This window comes from Pelobates fuscus, chromosome 3 (genome assembly GCF_036172605.1).
Source record: "Pelobates fuscus isolate aPelFus1 chromosome 3, aPelFus1.pri, whole genome shotgun sequence".
Lineage (NCBI taxonomy): Eukaryota > Metazoa > Chordata > Amphibia > Anura > Pelobatidae > Pelobates > Pelobates fuscus.
The window spans coordinates 378,821,370-378,848,287 of NC_086319.1; the positions used below are offsets into that span (position 1 = coordinate 378,821,370).

The 26,918-nt window shown below is 42.5% G+C and overlaps 1 protein-coding gene across 1 annotated transcript in view; it reads right to left on the reverse strand.

The window, feature by feature from the left end:
- KANK2 (KN motif and ankyrin repeat domains 2) overlaps positions 1 to 25,720 on the reverse strand; it is a 69,255-nt gene extending 43,535 nt beyond the window's left edge. Inside the window, exon 1 of the mRNA XM_063449508.1 lies at positions 25,635 to 25,720. The gene's annotated coding sequence lies outside the window, so the exon portion shown is untranslated. The remainder of the gene's footprint in view (positions 1 to 25,634) is intronic.
- Positions 25,721 to 26,918: the final 1,198 nt, after the last annotated feature.

Sequence of the window (26,918 nt, forward strand, 5' to 3'; positions counted from 1 at the left end):
AATACTAACTTGTACAGGGCATATTTTTCATGTACTGCCCATCAATATGAAGCAATTCACTTCCCAGAAAATATAGTGGTGTCGGCAAAGCTAGGTGAGTCAGACATTGGGAAGACTTTTGGCAAAACGACCATAAATTGCTCAGCTGAAGGAACCTGGGCGCCCATTTTGGTGTAAACTGCTCCTAACGCCTGGAGTTGAAGGGTTTGAAGCAGAGTAGATGGAACGCAAGCGATAAAGCATCAGGCCAATGAAACCAGAGACTGACACAGCTAGCCCTAACCGCTACACAGTGAAACGCCAGCACCACAGCTCATATGGAAAGCGTTTAAATGGAATAATAAATACCTTGGCAACCCCTACCACAGTGCGAAGAATAAGCCAAGACTGGCATGGACTACAATGACAATATGAATACACAGCCTGGCACCTCCGCACGGTACAACAAGTCTGCGAAGATTGGGTTAATGGAAAACAGAACCTAGCACCTCTAGGACTGGACTCAAAGAATACAGAGCCTGGCACCTCTAGGACTGGACTCAAAGAATACAGAGCCTGGCACCTCTAGGACTGGACTCAAAGAATACAGAGCCTGGCACCTCTAGGACTGGACTCAAAGAATACAGAGCCTGGCACCTCTAGGACTGGACTCAAAGAATACAGAGCCTGGCACCTCTAGGACTGGACTCAAAGAATACAGAGCCTGGCACCTCTAGGACTGGACTCAAAGAATGCAGAACCTGGCACCTCTAGGACTGGACTCAAAGAATACAGAGCCTGGCACCTCTAGGACTGGACTCAAATACAGAGCCTGGCACCTCTAGGACTGGACTCAAATACAGAGCCTGGCACCTCTAGGACTGGACTCAAAGAATACAGAACCTGGCACCTCTAGGACTGGACTCAAAGAATACAGAGCCTGGCACCTCTAGGACTGGACTCAAATACAGAGCCTGGCACCTCTAGGACAGGACTCAAAGAATACAGAGCCTGGCACCTCTAGGACTGGACTCAAAGAATACAGAGCCTGGCACCTCTAGGACTAGACTCAAGGAATACAGAGCCTGACACCTCTAGGACTGGACTCAAGGAATACAGAGCCTGGCACCTCTAGGACTGGACTCAAGGAATACAGAGCCTGGCACCTCTAGGACTGGACTCAAATACAGAGCCTGGCACCTCTAGGACTAGACTCGAAGAATACAGAACCTGGCACCTCTAGGACTGGACTCAAAGAATACAGAGCCTGACACCTCTAGGACTGGACTCATAGAATACAGAGCCTGGCACCTCTAGGACTGGACTCAAAGAATACAGAGCCTGGCACCTCTAGGACTGGACTCAAAGAATATAGAGCCTGGCACCTCTAGGACTAGACTCAAGGAATACAGAGCCTGACACCTCTAGGACTGGACTCAAAGAATACAGAACCTGGCACCTCTAGGACAGGACTCAAAGAATACAGAACCTGGCACCTCTAGGACTGGACTCAAAGAATACAGAGCCTGGCACCTCTAGGACAGAATACAGAACCTGGCACCTCTAGGACTGGACTCAAAGAATACAGAACCTGGCACCTCTAGGACTGGACTCAAAGAATACAGAGCCTGGCACCTCTAGGACAGAATACAGAACCTGGCACCTCTAGGACAGGACTCAAAGAATACAGAACCTGGCACCTCTAGGACTGGACTTAAAGAATACAGAACCTGGCACCTCTAGGACTGGACTCAAAGAATACAAAGCCCGGCAACTTTAGGACTGGGCTCAAAGAATATAGAGCCTGGCACCTCTAGGACTAGACTCAAGGAATACAGAGCCTGACACCTCTAGGACTGGACTCAAAGAATACAGAACCTGGCATCTCTAGGACTGGACTCAAAGAATACAGAGCCTGGCACCTCTAGGACTGGACTCAAAGAATATAGAGCCTGGCACCTCTAGGACTAGACTCAAGGAATACAGAGCCTGACACCTCTAGGACTGGACTCAAAGAATACAGAACCTGGCACCTCTAGGACAGGACTCAAAGAATACAGAACCTGGCACCTCTAGGACTGGACTTAAAGAATACAGAACCTGGCACCTCTAGGACTGGACTCAAAGAATACAAAGCCCGGCAACTTTAGGACTGGGCTCAAAGAATATAGAGCCTGGCACCTCTAGGACTAGACTCAAGGAATACAGAGCCTGACACCTCTAGGACTGGACTCAAAGAATACAGAACCTGGCATCTCTAGGACAGGACTCAAAGAATACAGAACCTGGCACCTCTAGGACTGGACTTAAAGAATACAGAACCTGGCACCTCTAGGACTGGACTCAAAGAATACAGAACCTGGCACCTCTAGGACTGGACTTAAATAATACAGAACCTGGCACCTCTAGGACTGGACTCAAAGAATACAGAGCCTGGCACCTCTAGGACAGAATATAGAGCCGGACACCTCTAGAACTGACTCAAATACAGAGCCTGGCCAAATACAGAGCCTGGTACCTCTAGGACTGGACTCAAAGAATACAGAGCCTGGCACCTCTAGGACTGGACTCAAATAATACAGAGCCTGACACCTCTAGGACTAGACTCAAGGAATACAGAGCCTGACACCTCTAGGACAGAATACAGAGCCTGGCACCTCTAGGACTGGACTCAAAGAATACAGAGCCTGGCACCTCTAGGACAGAATATAGAGCCTGACACCTCTAGAACTGGACTCAAATACAGAGCCTGTCCAAATACAGAGCCTGGTACCTCTAGGACTGGACTCAAAGAATACAGAGCCTGGCACCTCTAGGACTGGACTCAAATAATACAGAGCCTGACACCTCTAGGACTAGACTCAAGGAATACAGAGCCTGACACCTCTAGGACAAAACACAGAGCCTGGCACCTCTAGGACTGGACTCAAATACAGATCCTGGCACCTCTAGGACTGGACTCAAAGAATACAGAGCCTGGCACCTCTAGGACAGAATACAGAGCCTAGCACCTCTAGGACTGGACTCATACAGAGCCTGGTACCTCTAGGACTAGAATGCAGGGAATACAGAATCTGGTACCTCTAGGACAGAATACATACATCACAGAGACTGAAGCTCTGCTTATGCGAGGAAGATATACATTGGCACCACTAGGACTCTACAAAGGGGACACAGAACCTTGTGGCACCTCTAGGACTAGGATAAGACAGATGTTGTTTCAGCTCTCATGGATATTATTAGTTACATGTGTAGAGCAGGGAGAGCGGTCTGGAAATGGCCCAGAAACACAAAGGAGCATTTATAGCAGCATGTAAAATATGGATGGAGAGAGGGACTGGGGGTCAATGAGAGAGAGAGAGAGATAGCTAAGGAAGGACTTGATGAAAAAAGAAAGAGAAGGAGTTAATTGGAAACAGATAAAAGAGAGGGAGGGGATGAAAACGAAGACAGTAGAGTGCATGAGAATAAAAAGGGCAGAAAGAGAGAGGAGGGGAAATAAACTAAGCAGGAAATGAGAAAGGGAGCGCAAAGAGTGTCAGGAGGGGGTGAGAGCAGAGAGAGAGTGTCAAGAGGGGACGAGAGCACAGAGAGTGTCAGGAGGGGACGAGAGTAAAGAGAGTGTCAGTAGAGAATGAGAGAAGAGAGAGTGTCAGGATGGGGTGAGAGCAAAGAGATTGTCAGTAGAGGATGAGAGTAAAGAGAGTGCCAGGAGGGGATACGAGCACAGAGAGTGTCAGGAGGGGGTGAGAGCAAAGAGAGTGTCAGGAGGGGATGAGAGTGTCAGGAGGGGAAACGAGCACAGAGAGTGTCAGGAGGGGACGAGAGCACAGAGAGTGTCAGGAGGGGAAGCGAGCACAGAGAGTGTTGGGGGGGGATGAAAGCAAAGAGAGTGTCGGGGGGGATGAAAGCAAAGAGAGTGTCAGGAGGGGATGAGAGTAAAGAGAGTGCCAGGAGGGGATACGAGCACAGAGAGTGTCAGGAGGGGGTGAGAGCAAAGAGAGTGTCAGGAGGGGAAACGAGCACAGAGAGTGTCAGGAGGGGAAGCGAGCACAGAGAGTGTCGGGGGGGATGAAAGCAAAGAGAGTGTCAGGGGGGGGGGGGATGAAAGCAAAGAGAGTGTCAGGAGGGGATGAGAGTAGAGAGTATGAGGAGGTAAGGAGGGGAAATGAGAGCATGCCGGTGAGTATAAGGAACCAATGAGAGAGAGAGGTAGAGGGTGTGTGTGAGAGAGAGAGAGTGTGAGAGAGAGAGAGTGTGAGTACAATGTGGTTTGAGAAGCGAGAAATTTAACGTTGATTTAAAATTTAAGGTCAAAACAGCCGAACTGGAAACATTGTCAGCTAGTCAGCTATTCTGATAGTGCGGCTACTCTGGCCTTAAATCTGAAATTCACTTTGAAATATCACTTAGTAACCGATGAGAATGAGAGAATAGAGTGAGACACAGAGAATAGAGTGAGAGACAGAGAGTGAGAGACAGAGAATAGAGTGTGAGACAGAGAGTGAGAGACAGAGAATAGAGTGAGAAACAGAGAATAGAGTGTGAGACAGAGAGTGAGAGACAGAGAATAGAGTGAGAGACAGAGAGTGAGAGACAGATAATAGAGTGAGAGAGAGAGAATAGAGTGAGAGATAGAGAGTGAGAGACAGATAATAGAGTGAGAGAGAGAGAATAGAATGAGAGAGAATAGAGTGAGAGACAGAGAAAAGAGTGAGAGACAGAGAATAGAATGTGAGAGAGACAGAGAATAGAGTGTGAGAGAGACAGAGAATAGAGTGAGAGACAGAGAATAGAGTGAGAGACAGAGTGAGAGACAGATAATACAGTGAGAGAGATAGAATAGAATGAGAGAGAGAGAATAGAGTGAGAGACAGAGAATAGAGTGAGAGACAGAGTGAGAGACAGATAATACAGTGAGAGAGATAGAATAGAATGAGAGAGAGAGAATAGAATGAGAGAGAGAGAATAGAATGAGAGAGAGAGAATAGAGTGAGAGACAGAGAATAGAGTGAGAGACAGATAATGGAATGAGAGATAGAGAATAGAGTGAGAGACAGAGAATAGAGTGAGAGACAGAGAGTGAGAGACAGAGAGTGAGAGACAGAGAATGAGAGACAGAGAGTGAGAGACAGAGAGTTGTGTTAGTACAGACTGAGAGGGAAGCGGTGTGTAGGAGCACATTATGGACACAGAGAGCTGACATGATGGGGGTTTATTTACATTTTATGACATGTGTAGACTGTGCTAAGGCGCTGCCGTTTTGATGTCCACAGATGAACTGATAGTCTGACAGACAGAGAAACAAGAAACTCACGCACATGGATAAAATACAGACTATATACCCAGTGAAAGGGATGCTCTGTACACATAATCCAGCTCTGCATGTACACACACTGTCTACACATACAACACGTCACCCTGCATGTACACACACTGTCTACACATACTACACGTCACCCTGCATGTACACACACTGCTTATACATACTACAGGTCACCATGCATGTACACACACTGTCTACACATACAACACGTCACCCTGCATGTACACACACTGTCTACACATACAACACGTCACCCTGCATGTACACACACTGTCTACACATACAACACGTCACCCTGCATGCACACACACTGTCTACACATACTACACGTCACCCTACATGTACACACACTGTATGTACATACAACAGGTCACCCTGCATATACACATACACATACTGTCTATACATACAACATGTCTGTCTAAGTATACACACTCTGCACATACAACACACTGTTTTGCATGTATATGTATTGTTTATGCATACAAGGTGCTACGCAGCAACACACACACTGTCTACACATACAACATGCTACTCAGCATATACACATGATGTCTATTCGTAGAACAGGGTGCTTTTCATATATACTTGTTGTGTATACATACAATGTGCTATGTGGCATACACACACTGATAATACATACAAGATGATACTTTGCATGTGCATGTACACACATGTTCCATGTATAAAACAGCCTGCTCTGCCTGTACAAACACTGTACATAGAACAATCTGTTTGTTGTGTATATGCAGAACACTCTTCTCACACAGTTTCTCTACATGAATAAAATATACATAAATACACATAGGTATCCATTACTTTCCATGTCATCGATACCACAATACATGCCTGTATGTATAAACACAGACACATGTTAGCATTCCTCCACTAATTATATAGCAGAGATAAGGAATACCAGCATCTAAAACCCTTTTACTGACAGAATGCAACCCATTACTAAGCAACACACTGCACGACCAACACACTGCACATCCCATTACACACCAACACACTGCACAACCAACACACTGCAACACACCCACAACCCATTACTGCACCACCAACACACTGCACCACCAACACACTGCACGGCCAACACACTACACCACCAACACACTGCACATCCCATTACACAGCAACACACTGCACAGCCCATTACACAGCAACACACTGCATGACCAACACACTGCACGACCAACACACTGCAACACACTGCACATCCCATTACACAGCAACACACTGCATGACCAACATACTGCACAACCAACACACTGCAACACACCCACAACCCATTACTGCACCACCAACACACTGCACCACCAACACACTGCACGGCCAACACACTACACCACCAACACACTGCACATCCCATTACACAGCAACACACTGCACAGCCCATTACACAGCAACACACTGCACAGCCCATTACACAGCAACACACTGCATGACCAACACACTGCACGACCAACACACTGCAACACACTGCACATCCCATTACACAGCAACACACTGCATGACCAACATACTGCACAACCAACACACTGCAACACACCCACAACCCATTACTGCACCACCAACACACTGCACCACCAACATACTGCACGGCCAACACACTGCACGACCAACACACTGCACATCCCATTACACAGCAACACACTGCATGACCAACACACTGCAACACACTGCACATCCCATTACACAGCAACACACTGCACGACCAACACACTGCACAACCAACACACTGCAACACACCCACAACCCATTACTGCACCACCAACACACTGCACGGCCAACACACTACACCACCAACACACTGCACAAGTTTGTCACTGAATGAGTTAAGATGCGCACTATATGGTTTATTCAATGAACTCTGAAAAAAGTTACGGATTGTGAGGGGAAAAAGCTACAGTCACAGATTTTTTATTTCATGATTCATTTTGCCAGTCAGTTCCAGCTTACTACAATTCGGTCTTAGCGAGAAAACCCTTAAATGTCATGAGCTGTGTGTGCCCATATTTGGGTTTGCTCTGTTTATATTAAGAAGTCAGTGGAATGCGCAGCGAGCTAACTATTTCACCAACGCACACTTATTATTACGTTACACATTTCAGCTCTGACATTTCTCCTCTCAGAAAAGCCGAAAACCTGTTTTTTTTTTTAATCTTCAGTACAGTAAAAGCAAATCACTGGAATTATCATGTGTTTAATGTTTTATTCAAATATTAATCACGGGTCAGTGATACTCTCCCTGCCCCTCAACTGTCCTAAATTCAATGGGACCATCCCAGCCGTGTTACCAAATTATCCCAGCGATATTACCAAAATATACCGGCCATATTACCAAATTATCCTGGCCATATTACCAAATTATCCCAGCCATATTACCAAATTATCCCGGCCATATTACCAAATTATCCTGGCCATATTACCAAATTATCCCAGCCATATTACCAAATTATCCCGGCCATATTACCAAATTATCCTGGCCATATTACCAAATTATCCCGGCCATATTACCAAATTATCCCAGCCATATTACCAAAATATCCCGTCCATATTACCAAATTATCCCGGCCATATTACCAAATTATCCCAGCCATGTTACCATATTACCAAAATATCCCAGCCATATTACCAAAATATCCCGGCCATATTACCAAATTATCCCAGCCATATTACCAAAATATCCCGGCCATATTACCAAAATATCCCAGCCATATTACCAAATTATCCCGGCCATATTACCAAAATATCCCGGCCATATTACCAAATTATCCCGGCCATATTACCAAATTATACCAGCCGTGTTACCAAAATATCCCGGCCATATTACCAAATTATCCTGTCCATATTACCAAATTATCCCAGCCATGTTACCAAATTATCCCGGCCATATTACCAAATTATCCCAGCCATATTACCAAAATATCCTGGCCATATTACCAAATTATCCCAGCCATATTACCAAAATATCCGGGCCAAATGACCAAATTATGCCAGCCATGTTACCAAATTATCCCGGCCATGTTACCAAATTATCCCAGCCATATTACCAAATTATCCCAGCCATGTTACCAAATTATTCTGGCCATGTTACCAAATTACCCCAGCCATATTACCAAAATATCCCAGCCATATTACCAAATTATACCAGCGATATTACCATATTATCCCGGGCATATTACCAAATTATACCAGCGATATTACCAAATTATCCCGGGCATATTACCAAATTATCCCAGCGAAATTACCAAATTATCCCAGCCATATTACCAAATTATACCAGCGATATTACCATATTATCCCGGGCATATTACCAAATTATACCAGCGATATTACCAAATTATCCCGGGCATATTACCAAATTATCCCAGCGAAATTACCAAATTATCCCAGCCATATTACCAAATTATACCAACGATATTACCAAATTATCCCAGGCATATTACCAAATTATCCCAGCCATATTACAAAAGTATGCCAGCCATATTACTAAATTATCCCAGCCAGCACAGTGTAGCGCATCATTAGACGTGCTCACACTAGGACCACTCAGAGAGCGCCAGGCGGGACCGCCAGTTTTTCTAATTGGCATCTAGCACGCCCTATTTAGGCCAATTTTATACCTCCCAATATTGCGATGTGTGTAGTATGTAGGTTTCATGTTCTGCAGCTAATTTACTCTTTAACCTCCTGCGGCATGTCAACACTATATTATCCAAAGCAACTCTTTTTATTTGCTAAGAAAAAAACATGGTGGGTCTAGCAGCGTTAGTTCCATATTACCGTAAATAGGACAGGTCCCAATTGGGCTACGGGGTGCGTGTTACCAATCCCATTGAAATTAGTTACTTAAAAGTGAATATTTGGTTTGTTTACTTATTGTACAGCGTTACGGAATATGTTGGCGCTATTTAATTAAATGTAACTGTTGTTAAAAAATGCAATGATTATTCTGTCCCTTCTGCTAAAAACAAACCTAAAAAGTATTTCTCGTGCTATCATCAGACTGAGCTCCAAGCAGTTTCATATGTTATTATGCACCCACACATATCACTGTTTCATGAAAGAACTGCCAAGTCTATGGAGGAAAATAAACTGGATTACACAAATGATCTGCAAATCACTACAAACACAGTAAGTTATAAATCAAAACACTTCTAAAACGGTTTGTCGTGAAGCTATGGTACGACCAGGTGCCCTATCGAAAATTGACTATTTGGCAAACTCACAAGAGGCTTTGCCCATTTAAAACATTTGCACATTTTTAACTAAGTCATGAATAGTCAAAATCAAAAATGATTTTGATAAAAAACGTGTGTATGTAAAATGTTCACGTTACTCTGTGAAGAATTCAGTTCAACATGGCTTTCGGCGTCCATACTGAATTGGGATAAAGCTTACAAAATCTGGTTAGTAAATCTAGATTGTAATAATTCTAGATTTAACAACTGGTTTGGCCAGCTATTATCGAAGTGTGACATCTATATTGTTGTTTACGACGTTTAGCAAATTACATTTGAATGATAATATTTAGGGAAAGATATACGATTTGGAAAAAATGTCCAGCTCAGCTTTAGTCACAGCTTTATTTTTGCCATTAGGATTTAAATATAAATTGACATTATGGGCACCCAGATCACTTTATCTCACTGAAGTGGTCTGGGTGAAGTCCATGTTCTCTTAACCCTGCAATGTAAACATTGCAGTTTATGAGAAACTGCAATAGTGTTAAGACTGCCTATCTACTAGACAGCCACTCGAGGAGCTTCCTGCAGTTTAATAAAGTTTGACTCTGTAAAACGATGCTGGACGTCCTCACGTTTTGCATGAGGACGTCCAGTGTGTTGGAAATCCCCATAGGAACGCACTGAGTCAATGCTTTCCTATGGGGAAGGCCCAATGTGCGTGACGCTCACCATGCATTAGCATTAGGTCCCCCATCGGCTGACATTGGCGGAGTAGGAGCCTGAACCCACCGCCGAGGGACACTGGTGCTGGAATCAGGTAAGTGTTTTAATGTTTATTTAACAAATTCATGGTGGGAGGGTGGTGGAGTGGGGACCAGGGAGGTTGTGGGGGCTGCTGTGTATCCCTTACACTATATTGTTCCTTTAATATTGCAGGATAAGATATCCAAATGATTTAATATTGTTGGATACACTTTTAATATGATTTAATATTATGAAAAAAATTATAATTTTGTTATACCTAATTAAAAAAAAAAAAGGTTTATCCAAAAATATGAAATCAAGGCCTTAATTTGGTAACATTCCAGTGTTTAGGAATAACCCTGCTAATCACTATTGACCTACTGAGTGCATTTTAATGGACTTAAAGTGTCCTCTTTAAAATGCCAGACTAACGTTAAAAGTCTATTAGTCTTTTAACGTTAAAAGTGTATTACATTACTCCCCATCACAGCTACTCTGAGTTTCACACAATGTGCCCCCCTTACCGCTGTCCCAGAACGTTTAAACTCATACACAGCACACAGTGTGGGTGTTACACTAATGGCAGGCCAGACCACGTTTAGCGAGTGACTGTGATGAGAGATTGCAGAGTAAAGGAGGGGGGGGGGGGGGGGGGGGGGAGAGGGGAGAGTAACCTGAGTCCTGGCTGTACAGACTAACAGCTGGATGCTGTCTGGTACCCAAATCAGAGACAGGAGGGGAGGAAGGGATCCAGGGGAAGAGGCAGACACGGGAGAAGTGGTGGGAACGAAGACAGGAGGAGGTTTAGATTTAGACATGGATAAAAAAAAAAAAAAGTATAAAATAATAAAGCTATTTTATTTATTGACAAAAAAGATAAGCGCAATGTTATGGCAACTATTTGTATTTCAATTTGCACGTTATATACAGCATCACTATTATTTATTACTATTAACACATTCCACAGCAAGGCTTGCCAATTCCACCATGTGTTTGTGGACACACATCACTTCTTCATGCTGGTGGGCGGCAGATCAAAAGTGCTACCCTTAGTATATAGTGTTCATAGACAGGGGTTCAAAGCTTCCTTCGAGATCCCTGCTTCAACAAATAAATGGTTTCCTTTCCTAAAGCATACGAAAGCTACATACTGCAGGACAACAAGTTTCATCCTCAGCGTATGGAAACGGCGTGGTGGGATTGATGGGAACAGGGACTGATAAGAACTTGGGCATTGAGCTTACATTCTAAACGAAGTTATTGGGGCAATTAAGAACCAGTAAGGGTCAGAGGAGTCATATCCATAGGGCAGATTTTTTTCAAGATTTACAATAAAAAAAATATAAAATTATAAAAATATAATAAAATATATTGTCTTGCGAAGGACAAATGATAATTAGGGGAACAAACTGACATGCTGTGTCTGTCATGATTAGTTTTGCAGTTTCCTTCTCTCTTATTGATGGCTAGAGATGGTAATCATGCCAAGATGGTCAAATTACCCATTTTCTGGATATAGAACGTTGAGACAACAGGAATTCTGACGTAACCCATTGACTCTGCATTGGGCAGTCAGATCGTCAGATTCCAAAAAGATAGGCTTGCTTACTGTCCTGTCTTCTAGGGCATTCATTGGTTAACAAGGTCAGGGGATGGGGTTGGACCTCTTTAACCCCTTAAGGACACATGACGTGTGACATGTCATGATTCTCTTTTATTCCAGAAGTTTGGTCCTTAAGGGGTTAAATTGGCTGTTGTTTCTCAAATACATGCATGTATAGTTTTATGGTATTGAACAGAACATGACAGGGGTTGATTACGGGGAGGTTAAATGCAAGTCAGGGGGTAGAGTCAAATTCGTTAAAGTTCCCATCCGCCGCTGAGTACGATATGTTGTCACAGGTGTGATATTTAATCTGCAAAGGAAGTCAAAACATCTTTTATTGCTACATAAAAACGCCCGTCTGTCTAAGATGAAAAATAGGCGGTTCAGAGAACGCTGTGGAGACCCTGCACACAGAACCTTTCCATATCACTTTCATCCTGACCCAACTCTGATATATGTATTGCAATATTTATAGTGCCGGTACTGCAACTCAAGCAAGCTCAGTCAGTCAGAGCTATTGGGGATACTAATTACCATCACTCTTAGGCAGGCGAGGCCTGTAGTGAAGGAGGCTGCTGGTCTCTAGTGGTAAGTTCTGTAGTATCAAACTCTGAACACATTGTAAACAAGGGGAAGTGCCCCGCAGGGTGCCAGCGTCGCCGATCGCACAAACAGGGTCTGATGTCACACTAATGGGCGGCATTCCTCGAAAGGTTAACCCATCGAGCAGCCGAGGGTGTTTAATAATTGCTTGGCCTGTTGAAATTGCCAACAAACTCCACAACTTTAAATCTAGACAGACTGCGGGTTTTTTTGGAACACACTGGCAGTTAAAGTGTCCGAATGGATTCCATTCTAAATAGCAAAAATAATCTAGAACGATCTAGAAGTGTTTAGAAGATAAAATATAGACTACCTCAATATTATCTATTAGTCGCTAAATGAAAAAATACATCTTCCGAACGCATGTTAATTTACGTTGGATTTAATCTATTCTGGATTGTTAGCGAAGTCAAACGCATTGATAATTAGACAGAACTGGTAGCAGTCTACCTACAAACCCAGTCCAACCGGATAGTGGGATTTAGGTTTGACCACATTTTCTGCCATTTTAATAGAATCTACCATTGCACAAAGATGGCATTAGCACCATTTTGACCGCTAACTCCAAATTTCAGATACTAAGTTTATATTACATTATTAATGTATTTGTAATTTTTACTTGAAAGTTATATTATTATTATAATAATAATGTTTATAATAATTATTATTGGACTCATTTCCCTGTGGGCTGCTTGCACTGTCAATATTACGTATTTCTGTAGGTTCACCTGCACAAACCAGGCGAATTCACGTACAAATCTATCTTCTACAGGTTTTGTTCATAGTGAATCTGCCATGGAATTCGATGTTTGATAAATGCGAATCCTTGTATTTTATCGATTGAGCTTGCATGGGAGAAATACTCATTTTAAAGCCCATACCAGACAGCAGCGAATGAGATGTGATTATTTGGTTAAAATGAGAGGATTTCAACTGGATTTGCCTTTTGTAAATATGCCAAAGTCAAACCCTGGGACAAAGCTGGTGATATTTAATGCAAGTCTGGTGCGATTCTAGTCAATACCCCCTATTGTGGGATTTATGGGGTATACTGGCAGTCAGAGGGTTAACCCATCTACCAAGACCATCTTTTACCCAGTAGTATGGTCTGTCTCTCTATCCTCCAGACACTCTCTACCGTCCACGTCAGTCTCACTATCCACTATCCCTCTCTCTCGCCGCCGTCCCCTAAAGTGCGTTTTATTCCCTCCCTGGTTCTCTCATTCCTCCCTCACTTTCTTTAGATTGTCAAACACTGCTTTTATGACTCACTTATTCCTGACATGGCTGTCTCATGGGAACCTGCATGTGACTTCAGGGAAAGCACTTAGCAATATAACCCATAATCTGGCTCCTACTGGCCATGTAGGACGCAAAATCATTATCCTAGACCCAAAATACTGACCGAAGCAGACCCTCCTTACCAAAACACATACACAGGGCTGCTGAGAATACTATGGGGGTAGAGGGGGGTAATGCCAACACCATACTGTGAGAGTACAATGGGGGGTAGATGGGGTTAATGCCAACTATCTGCTGTGAGAATACAATGGGGGTAGAGGGGCTTAATGCCAACTCTCTAGGTAAGGGTACAATGGGATTAGAGGGAATCAATGCCAACTTTCTAGGTAAGGGTACAATGGGGGTAGAGGGGCTTAATGCCAACTCTCTAGGTAAGGGTACAAGGAGGTAGAGGGGATGAATGCCAACTCTCTAGGTGAGGGTACAATGGGGGGTAGATGGGCTTAATGACAACTCTCTAGGTAAGGGTACAAGGGGTAGATGGGATTAATGCCAACTCTATAGGTAAGGGTACAATGGGGGTAGAGGGGCCTTATGCCAACTCTCTAGGTAAGGGTACAAGGGGGTAGAGGGGATGAATGCCAACTCTCTAGGTCAGGGTACAATGGGGGTACAGGGACCTTATGCCAACTCTATAGGTAAGGGTACAATGGGAAGTCAAGGGGTGTAATGCCAACTCTCTAGGTAATGGTACAATGGGGGTAGAGGGGATTAACGCCAATTCTCTAGGTGAGGGTACAATGGGGGGTAGAGGGCTGTAATGCCAACTCTCTAGGTAAGGGTACGATGAGGGTAGAGGGGATTAATGCCAACTCTCTAGGTAAGGGTACAAGGAGTAGATGAGATTAATGCCAACTCTATAGGTAAGGGTCCAATGGGTAGATGGGATTAATGCCAACTCTATAGGTAAGGGTACAATGGGGGTAGAGGGTCTTAATGCCAACTCTCTAGGTAAGGGTACAAGGAGGTAGAGGGGATGAATGCCAACTCTCTAGGTGAGGGTACAATGGGGGTAGATGGGCTTAATGCCAACTCTCTAGGTAAGGGTACAAGGGGTAGATGGGATTAATGCCAACTCTATAGGTAAGGGTACAATGGGGGTAGAGGGGCCTTATGCCAACTCTCTAGGTAAGGGTACAAGGGGGTAGAGGGGATTAATGCCAACTCTCTAGGTAAGGGTACAATGGGGGTACAGGGGCCTTATGCCAACTCTATAGGTAAGGGTACAATGGGGAGTCAAGGGGTGTAATGTCAACTCTCTAGGTAAGGGTACAATGGGGGTAGAGGGGATTAACGCCAACTCTCTAGGTGAGGGTACAATGGGGGGTAGAGAGCTGTAATGCCAAATCTCTAGGTAAGGGTACGATGAGGGTAGAGGGGATTAATGCCAACTCTATAGTGTGTGGGTACAATGGGGGTTTTAATGTGGTTTGAAGCTTTAAGGGGTGCTTTAAGGGGTACTTAATGTGGTTATATTGTGTGAGGGTACAATTTGGAGTTAGAGTATCAGCTCTGCCATGAGGGTATAATTAAATTGACAGAGTATAATGGGAGATAATGCCAGCTGTGAGGGTATAAGGGAGGTTAATGCCAGCTGTGAGGATATAATGAGAGTTAATACCAGCTGTGAGGGTATAATGGAGGTTAATGCCAGCTGTGGGGGTATAATGGAGGTTAATGCCAGCTGTGGGGGTATAATGGAGGTTAATGCCATGAGGTGTGACAAAGTTTAATAGATCGTTAATGCCAGTTGTTGATGATATATATAGGTTTAGTATAGCGGGTGGTGTGAGGTATAATGTGTGAGATTTTCTGGATTATTAACTAAACATAACATTGATTTTTTTTTCCAAATGGGTGATTTTGCCTAAACTATACGTCTGGTTTTCATTTTGGGGCAATTGAGTGCTTAGTGAGTACGGGCCTCTGTCTGTTTGTATATTTAAGGATGTTCTGTGGGTGGTAAGTGTTAATGAGAGAGATAGAGTCTGTCTGTGAGGTCCTGACACCTCTGGAGATAGAAAGGAAATAATCAGTTAATTAGTTCACACTGACGGGAGGAGATGGAGCGATGATAAATAGCCACATGTCACACATCTACCGCAGGACAGGCCAACCATCCACCTGGTCAGCATGCGGCCCATCGCTGCTACCATAGGAAGAGGAATTGGCGAGGCCAGTGGGCTCCTTATAGAACCTCATAATTCTGCAATTACGTTTTAAAACTGGAGCAATCACCATGGATACAATGAAATGTGACTCATGACTGCTTTCTTAATGGGGAACTCTAAACACCATAACTACTGCAGCCCATTTTACCATTTGAAAATAGTTTGACACATAACTATCTGCTGGTGACAGAGGGGGAAATCCTGGTACCATAACTACTACAGCGCACAAATAAACTGTCAGTCTGATATAAGACTATGCGTGATTCATGCTGGAAAAACAAGCAATTAGCAGGAATATTTTTCTATGATAATTTACATTTCAAATTCTGTTCCGTACCCTTATTATCTCAAGGGATGATCTGGAGGGAACTACTTCTTCTTGCTGCATATGAATTCTACATACAGTGGGGGAGCACTTTTCATGTGCAGCCCAAAAGTAAAGAGAAACTCTATGTGTTTAATAAAACCCTGTGGATTTGATCTCCAGTTCCCAGGATTTGAAGCATCTTAGGCAAAACAATTAACATTATATTTGTAAATTCATTATATATGTATGCATACGGTGCTCATCTGTCCCAGTTCTGCCATACTGCCATTGTTTAATTCTCCTGACCCCTATCCTTCTCAAAGCAGCCTTTAGATGGATTATTCCCACATAAAATCCATTCATACCGTAGAGATGACATGGGCTTTCTGTCTCAATTTCTAGGCCAGATCTTAGAACAAATTATCTAGTTACACGGCCCATTTAATGCCTTCTCCTCACATTTAAAAGCCTTGGGCGTTTATTCACTAAACAGTGAGCTGGGATAAGTTGTGAACTGATCTGCCCTATTTAAAGCAAGATAGGGAAAAATAAAAACACGTTTCAGAATGATTTGCACAAACAATAAAATGATCAACTCTGGTAATGTTGCAAGCTTTCTGAAATAGGATGAGGGGTCCGTAATGGCAGATCTTTCTAAATTAGACTGCAATTTCTGTAAAACAGACCACGAGATCTAAAATAGATGGCAATTTCTCTAGAAGCAGACCACAATTTCTAAATTAGACTGCAAGCTCTCTAGAGCAGACCACGAGATCTAAAGTTGACTGCAAGCTCTCGAGAGCACACCACAAGATCTAAAGTAGATTGCAGGCTCTTTAGAGCAGACCATTATATTTAAATTAGACTGCAAGCTCTCTAGAGCAGACCATGAGAACCAAAGGTGACAGCAAGCTCTTTAGAGCGTACTACGAGATCTTAAGTTGACTGCAAGCTCTCTAGAGCAGACCACGAGATCTAAAATAAGCTGCAAGCTGTTAAGGGTGAATGTAAACAGATTGCTCTCTAGAGAAGACTCTAAGGGAAGCCAAAAAGAAAGCCCCCACAAAAAACGACCACAGTTCCCATTCTATATATCTCTACAAGCTCTGGGGTTCTAGAGGAGGCCGAGTAATCTAAACATACTGCAAGGTTCTGAGAGCCGTGACAAAGATTAATGAATGAAAAGAAAGACCGCAAGCTCCTTAAACGTTCTGAAAAAGATTGCAAGCTCTTTTGAACAGATACTGGGATCTTAAAGAAGCGCTACGGAATCTGTTGGCGCTATATAAATGTCAATAATAATAAAATAATAATAATAAAGACTCCACCCACCCCGGTATTACCCATCTCTTTCTCTCCTCCCTTGCTAATTTCAGTGGGTTTATACACAAAACAGAAAACCGTGGAGAATTACCAATGGGAATGTCAATTTTAAGGCACTTTCACTTATTTACTAATTTATTTCTTAAAGTGACAACTGTTTGGAATTCAAAGTGAATTTCACATTTAAGGCCAAAGTAGCCGATTGGAAGAATAAATGGATTGGACCGGTTTTCCAGTTCGGCTACTTTAGCCTTAAATTTGAAATTGACTTTAAATTACCAACAACTCTTACTACTCTAGTAAATAATCCTGAATTACTGAATTGGAAGCAAGTCCACTATATATCTCCATTGTGGATATTTTGATCTAAGATTTTTAATTCCTTTTATTGGATAACGTCTAGCAGTCCCTCAGCCTCTCCTTTCACTGCCTCCCTGACATCTCTATGATCTGACTTTCACTGTCTGACTCTGGTCTCCCTTTCAATCTCTTAATTTATTCTTTATAAACAGTTTCTCATGTAACCATCGTATGTTTTCTTTCTATATCTCCTTCCTTCCTCTGTACTTCCAGCTCTGCTCCATCCCCCTCAATCCCCCAATGCCGTCTGCTTCTCCCCATTTCTGTAAACCTCCTTTTCCACCGCCCTCCCCATCTCCTCTCAGATTCACATCAGGACAGGGCGGCGGGTGCTGACTGTAACTCTGAACTTAACATCTGTCTTCCAGATGTTCTCACACCCGGGTGTGTCCCCCCCTAAACCTGCCCAAGTAGGGCTTATGTTTCCAGCACACCCAATTCATGGATAAACAATTAACCCAGGAACATCTAATCACAATTACTCATCGGCCTTATTACCCTGTAACATCTTATTACAGTAACCCGGCTCCTGAGTGCCTTATTACCCTGTAACATCTTATTACAGTAACCCGGCTTCTGAATGCCTTATTAACCTGTAACATCTTATTACAGTAACCCGGCTCCTGAGTGCCTTATTACCCTGTAACATCTTATTACAGTAACCCGGCTCCTGAGTGCCTTATTACCCCATAACATCTTATTACAGTAACCCGGCTCCTGAGTGCCTTATTACCCTGTAACATCTTATTATAGTAACCCGGCTCCTGAGCGCCTTATTACCCTGTAACATCTAATTACAGTAACCCGGCTCCTGAGTGCCTTATTACCCCTGTAACATCTTATTACAGTAACACAGCTCCTGAGTGCCTTATTACCCTGTAACATCTTATTACACTAACCCGGCTCCTGAGTGCCTTATTACCCCGTTAACATCTTCTTACAGTAACCCGGCTCCTGAGTGCCTTATTACCCTGTAACATCTTATTATAGTAACCCGGCTCCTGAGCGCCTTATTACCCTGTAACATATAATCACAGTAACCCGGCTTCTGAGTGCCTTATTACCCTGTAACATCTTATTATAGTAACCCGGCTCCTGAGCGCCTTATTACCCTGTAACATCTAATTACAGTAACCCGGCTCCTGAGTGCCTTATTACCCTGTAACATCTTATTATAGTAACCCGGCTCCTGAGCGCCTTATTACCCTGTAACATCTAATTACAGTAACCCGGCTCCTGAGTGCCTTATTACCCTGTAACATCTTATTATAGTAACCCGGCCCCTGAGTGACTTATTACCCTGTAACATCTTATTACAGTAACCCGGCTCCTGAGTGCCTTATTACCCCTGTAACATCTTATTACAGTAACACAGCTCCTGAGTGCCTTATTACCCTGTAACATCTTATTACAGTAACCCGGTCCCTGAGTGCCTTATTACCCTGTAACATCTTATTACAGTAACCCGGTCCCTGAGTGCCTTATTACCCTGTAACATCTTATTACAGTAACACGGCTCCTGAGTGCCTTATTACCCTGTAGCATCTTATTACAGTAACCCGGCTCCTGAGTGCCTTATTACCCTGTAACATCTTATTACAGTAACACGGCTCCTGAGTGCCTTATTACCCTGTAACATCTTATTACAGTAACACGGCTCCTGAGTGCCTTATTACACTGTAACATCTTATTACAGTAACACGGCTCCTGAGTGCCTTATTACCCTGTAACATCTTATTACAGTAACACGGCTCCTGAGTGGCTTATTACCCTGTTTGAAGAAAGGTGGCGAGCTACCTGAAAAGGCACATTTGCAAATTGAGTAAGAGCCCTATACATAGGCTCCACTCAATGTGAGTGCATCTATTACCTCTTACCATTTGTACCATCTACACTATATGTTGTTTTTTTATTGTCTTTTATGTCATTGAAGATTTTAACTCCCCGGAATCACATATACTAGAGGGTAAGATATTCCTAGTTTATATTTAGAGTTCCACTATTTGTTTATTTGCGTTTTAACTTTTAAATCACTTTACGGGTTTTCTACACTTATAACGAACAAAAAAAGAGGAAAGGAAGCTTGTTGCAAGCACTCAATGAATAGGGGATAACCCTCAAGGAACTACCAAGGTAGTAAGAAACAAAACAGAGAGAAATGAGTGCCCTAAATCATTAATACATAACTTTTAATGGTATGTTTTAAAAGGTGGTAAGCCCACCAATGTGAATAAATGTTAAAACTTGTTATAGCTCTGGTAGGAGACTTTGTCCAAAATGATAGAGTGTCCTAAATGTAGTGGTCTCAACAGAAACGATATAACAACACTTTCAGCGTGAGGGGGGGTAAAGAAACCCAAACCTGTAGACCCCCACCACGTCAGAAAATACAAACTGCTTTTAAATAAGATAAAAAGAGAGGACCTGTGCCGAGGTAAGTAATGTCTCTGGAGTATGCGGGAGTTGTACCGATAATTAGATATGAGTGAGCTCCCCCATATCTGCAGGCATACCCATATATAAGAAAACTCACGATGTATAGGTGACAAGGACCATAATTGGTAATAAAATGGTGCATAGAGTCAATAACCCTCAATCAATGCGTAAATACAATAACACCTGAGTCTGTACAAAAAAATCAATGGAACCTACGTCTTATAGAGAGGTCCTGTTCTAAAGTTTTCAGTGTCCTCTCATAAATCGCTATGTGCAAAAAAAGCAGTGATTTTGCACGTAAAATGTGAAAACCGGACGTCTCATAGATATGAGGTGTCAAGTGTTTCACTTTGCCATATAGTTAACGCCTATATAGGTAATGGGCAATCACAATATAATATAGCCCTCCTATGTAGTGGAACATAGACACTGATAAAGTATACATCCATATGTCTCATAGAAATCCTATATAGCCTTAAACATATATGCACAGGTACCACAATCACACATGTACCCCAGATCCATACTGCTCTAATAAGCCAGTGAAGGGCTTCATACTTAGCAAGGAGGAACACACTGAAATAAATGTATACAGATGGAAATGCGAGGCGGCCAGCATATAGTGTGGGAAAACGGTGAACACTGCTGGGACATAGCAGTGAGACCGAAGCCGCTCGTCCTGGTTCCTCCTAGTGAAAGATGAAGTCCACTCGAGATCCACTATGCTACTGATGCCATAATGGGAGAAATGTGGTGATGTAGCTGGATCAGCGAGAAACCCCTGACGCGCGCGTTTCGCCCGCAGCTCATCAGAGTTTGAAGAAAGGTGGCGAGCTACCTGAAAAGGCACATTTGCAAATTGAGTAAGAGCCCTATACATAGGCTCCACTCAATGTGAGTGCATCTATTACCTCTTACCATTTGTACCATCTACACTATATGTTGTTTTTTTATTGTCTTTTATGTCATTGAAGATTTTAACTCCCCGGAATCACATATACTAGAGGGTAAGATATTCCTAGTTTATATTTAGAGTTCCACTATTTGTTTATTTGCGTTTTAACTTTTAAATCACTTTACGGGTTTTCTACACTTATAACAATTATTTTCACATTTTATATTGTGAGGTTTGTGAGGTTATTTTTCACGAGTGATTCTGAGCTGCTTTTTATTTTTACCGTTTGCACTTTTTTTTGCACACTATTTTTAGTATCAGGGTTATCCACCAAAGTTAGAATTCAAAAAGGAATTTCAAATTTCAGTTCAAAACGGCTGAACTGGAAAAGTCAGCTATGCCTGCTGCTCAGCTAGTCTGGCCTTAAATTAGAAATTTACTTTATATTCTCACTTAAGTAAATAGCCCGGTAAGAGTTCTCAAAATTGTAAGATCAGAAAGACGTGAAGGGGATAGCCAGAAGGAAACCACAGCTCTCGTTTTGCATGGATAAAATTCAAATAGACGGCCCACAAGTCTTGTGGAACAATATTTTCTGGACAGAAATGTTATATGTAGGAATGGCCTATTCTAAGCCAAGACCGAGTCTACACAGAAATATGGTGCCACCTCTCAGAATCTAAGCAGTTCTGTAAGAGCTCCCAACTAGGACAGTCCCTATTTTAGACCCAAATTCTCCGTCCTTCTTTTCAATATTGTTGGTGTGTCTGAGTGTATAGCAGCAATAAACCTCCCAGAAATCTGTCTTAAAACTACAATAGATGTGTTTAGAAATCATTCTGTGTACATAAGATACATTGATCTTGTTCTAAATTACATTTTAGTACAATCATTTTTTTATTATTAGTAAATCACCTAAAATTACTTTAGAACAGTCCTACCCCTGACCACGCCTCCACTTACACCCCTAAATCTAAAGTGTCCCTCTTTAACCATTTAAAACGTTTAGAGGTATGAGAAAAGCGTGTTCCAAAAATCTCAGCTAAATAAATGTACGTGGACATTAGTATCTGGGCGCCATCTTGCCTTCACATGTCATACTGTTAGTACATAGCACGAATGATACTATTACGCTCAACAGCCGGCCAGTGACGAGTGGAGAGCCTCAGCTCACACTCTTGGCAAATATCTGGCCAACCTACCTCTTCACTTTGAAGGCCGGGTGAAAGGAAGAGAGCAGGCAGAGGTATCGGACTCTGGGGGACCAACTTTGGGGCAAAACAGCTGGAAAATTGAATAACCACCCACCACACAGTCCTGGGAGTGAAAGGTCTGAGTTATTGGGTTGGTACGCAATATAAGTTCTTCATGTTTCGCATATGGTTGCAGAAGGCACATCATATTGACCAGGCCTCAGGAACTTGCCGACATTAAGCTGTTTTATTCCCAGTTAAGTGTAGATCCCATTGATACTATCACGGCTGTTCACTAAACTCCCAATTTTCACAAATCAATTCTGAATGGCCAAAATTTAGGTAAAAATAATTGGTCTGGAAAAATTGTCCAAATCAGCTATAGTCACAGCTTGGCTTCGTTGTCTTAGTTCTACTGTTGGAATTAATTCAGAGTTTAGTTAACAACCCAGTATGATCGGCCTAATTAAGAGTTGTGTAAAATATATTTTAATCTTAAAAATAATACACTCGTATAATGGTTAATTGAGCTACTTTTCCAGTTGAAAAATAAGGTCTTCAGATTAATTCTATTGGCTTCAATTGGGTCCCGGGCAAAAAGCCCCAATATCCTAAAGTAGAGACTGACCATCTAAAGCAGGGGTCCTCAAACTCCGGCCCCCCAGATGTTGCTGAACTACAACTCCCATGATTCTTTGAATTCCATAGATAGCCAGAGAATCATGGGAGTTGTAGTTCAGCAACATCTAGGGGGCCGGAATTTGAGGAGCCCTGATCTAAAGGGATGCACCATCGGGTCCAGAAATTAAAGATTACATAAACATAGATACTGAAAGTTTAATCCGTTTGGGATAATTAAATGACAGTTGAACGGTGACAAAAAAAATAAAATTTGCACTTTGTTTTGTTTTTTATGAGGCTATCTTTATCATAAGGAATTATATTAAACAGGGTTACCCACTGACATAACTTGAATTCAAAGTGAATTCCAAATTCTAAGGCAATCTTAGAAAAGCCATGTCCATGCAATTAACATAGATAGATATTACATCAGCTTTATAACACCCAGTATAATAAGCTCATTTTTGGACATAACTAGCTGGTGAACAAGTACGACAATGTTCCCTCTATAAGAAATGTAGTAAACAAGAAAAAAAAGACAAGAACGGGTGGGTGAGGGGGGGTATGACGGGTATAGTGTACAATTGAAAGGGAGGACCTATGATTTCAGTTGCGTTATTATGGCCTAGAATTTTATATCCATTTTAGAGTTCAGACGATTCCAATTTTTTGGTAATAAGCAGGTCAATCTGATAACAGCGGCAGAATGATCAATGCGCTAATCTTTTTTCCGTAACCATGTTTTTCGGCTTTATTTATAAATCATTTTTAGACGTAGACCTGATAAGAAAAGTTTAGACTGTCTTCTGAGATGTATGAGGGCTCCCAGTGGCCGTATCAGTTTAATAAACACATTTCACAGGGTTTGGCCAACCCGTCAGTCTGAGAAAATACAGATTCCAGGCGTCCTATGCTGTGTTTAAGATTGCAGAGCACCCTGACTGCAATTCATAAACTCTGCTCCGCACATACAATTTGTAATTACTAAGAGGCGCACACCGCCCAGTGCTAGTGAAAGTACACAGATTGCAATCTTTTTTTTGTGGCTCCTAGCATTTGAGGCTGGCTCATACGTTTTCGAAAACCTAATTTATCTGTTTTAATATTCCCAAACAGAGCAATACATTGAGAAGGAATTGTAACGGATACTCAGTCCTAACTCAGCATGTCTGATCCCCCCAGGCAGGGTGGGTCTATAGAAGTCTTGCAGAGAGATCTGGAACTCATAGAAAGCCAATCAGGGCTTACTTTCCCAGGAGACACTGAGGAATTTCTGCACAAACCCTGTTGGATGCTATTAGACCGAGCAATCCATTAGATTGTCAGCTCTTGTGGTGCAGGGAGCCGAACATTCCATCCTGGATGTAAATTTAATTTCAGAAATTGAGGAAACAAAATAAACTAATGAATTGTAATCATCAATTTAAACTAGACGAATCTTCACGTATTTTCTTGAAAATTAAGTTAGCGTACAAACTATTTCTCTGTGTAAAGTAAACGAACATCTTGGAATGAAATTTGATTTTATTTAGACTCCATTTCATTTTGTCAGAGCAAAGCATAATTTGTTTTCCTAAAATCAAAGAGGGATTTTATGGGGAATTTTTTTTCCCCCAATATGCAGGCAATATCTAAAGTTCCAAGTCTGTATTATAACTCCTAGGAAGGTCAGCCATAATAACATCCCAGTTACACCTCAAGCAGGCAGCCATTGATCAATAACCATGAAGCTTGCCATAAACCCTAACCCTATACATCTCCTCCAACATGGGTACAATTAAATAGGGAAACTAATTTTTAGGCACTGCAACTCCCATTATTTAGGACTGCAACTCCCATTAACTCACACTAAACCTAGTCAGCTGAAGGCTAGAATGAGCTATACCACATATTGGGCTTAGGGCATTCCAGTTACCACCGATCATCAAAATGTTCCAACTACCACCCAAATAAATGAATAAGTAGCTAAAACACACATCATGCTCAGCCAGCCTGCTTGGCACTGCAGACTACAGCTCCCATCAGGAAAATCTGCCTGTCCCTGCCCTCCAAAATAGGGAATAAACACTGCTTACAAGGCTTGTGGAGAGAGAGGAAGGATTAACCCAAATAATGCCAAGGTTAGAATAAACAATTTAACCCTTTGTGAGTATTGGAGGGCATCATAAACTCTTAGTACTGAGAGGATGAAGAGGGGGCAGTAGGAGGTTATTAATGTTCCTATTAAAGTTATTTATCCACATTGCATATGTTGTTATAAAACAGGGAGAATTACTCTCTGACAGCTAAAGGGTTAATACAGGATGGCACATGTGGCATTGTATGGGTGCAGTGGGCAGAGGTTTAAATGCCCCCCTATGTGCAGAGCATCCCACCATATAGGGAGGCAGGCTGGGCTACACATCTGGATCCAGTTAGCGGTTACTTCGCTAATTAGCCGTCCTGTACTGGGGGGGCAAGAGCAAAAAGAATAGCCACGCTGGCACAGAAGCCCCCACCCCTAATGCCCACCGCTGGGTGATCCTGCCCTCCCCCCATAATGATATGGGTTATCCCCAAATTTCAAAGGACTTACCAAGACTGTGTGCCGTGTCCCAAAATCAGACTGCTCTCTCTGTCCTCTCCCTGCAAAATCCCTCATCTGCTAAAGTCAACCTCTAACTGGGACCCCCCCAGCACTCACCCCTGCCCCACCCCCTCCCCCCCAACTCCCAAGCTCTTAAAGGGGCCGACAGGCAAAGGCAAATGTGGGATCTTAAAAAGGAAGAAAACATATTTAATAGCTGGATTTAGAAAGAGGAAAAAAAAGTTTAGGGTTTTAGAGATCTGACTAGCCCTAGCTAATGACCATTTAATGGCCAACGGATTTGGGACACTAAACAGTGCCCTGTGAATAACAAAGCAGTTTATCAAACAGAAGACATCTATTTAAAAAAAAAAATCTATTTCAACTTATAAAACAATTTTATAGAAAATACTTTCATATTTGATTTACAGGAAAAACTCATAATAAAGGACTAAATAATAAAATATACAAATTTATAGCAAATAAACATTAAATAACTAATATGATAAATGGTTTATTTACTAAATAAAGAATGCTTAGAACTTAGCTAGAATATTTAAAAGTTGTGTTTGTCTGCCTGTCTGTCCTGGCATAGCATGCAGATTAGTGCAGAATGTATGTATAGAATTATAGAATAAAACCCAGGGCGTCATTGTTCAGAAGTCACTTTGAACAAACCCTGCGCTACTCATTCCAGTAAATGCTTCAGTTTAGTGTTTACAGGAGTCCAGAGAAGTGTCAGTTCTGCTTTAAAGGGACACCATAGGCACCCAGACAACTCCATCTCATTGAAGTGGTCCTGGTGCAATGTCCTTGTCTCACTTAGTCCTGCAATGTCAATCAGAGTAGTGTTAAAGAAACTGCAATAATTATATTGCAGGACTAAGACTGCCTCTTGTGGCTAACAGGTGGCTGACCAACTTTAGGTCTCCTGACGCCTGACATCCTCACGCTCTACGTGAGGACATCCAGCGTCAGAGAAAACCCCAGTTGGAAAGCTTTTAGGCAATGCTTTCCAATGGGGAGGGTTTAATGCACTCGCCGCGCATGCACATTAGGCCGCCCCACCCATCAGATGACATTGGTGCAGGTGGAGTGCCGAGGGAGTACAGCACTGGAATCCAATGAGTAAAAAAAAAAGTGTGTTTAAAAAACAAACAAAAAAAAAACATTTCCATGCTGGGGTGGGGGCCCCAGAGGGCTCCATGGTGTAAGGAACAACTTTGTATGCCTTACGCTATAGAATCCCTTTACATCCCTCTAGAATGAAAGCTCATTGAGCAGGGCCCTCCA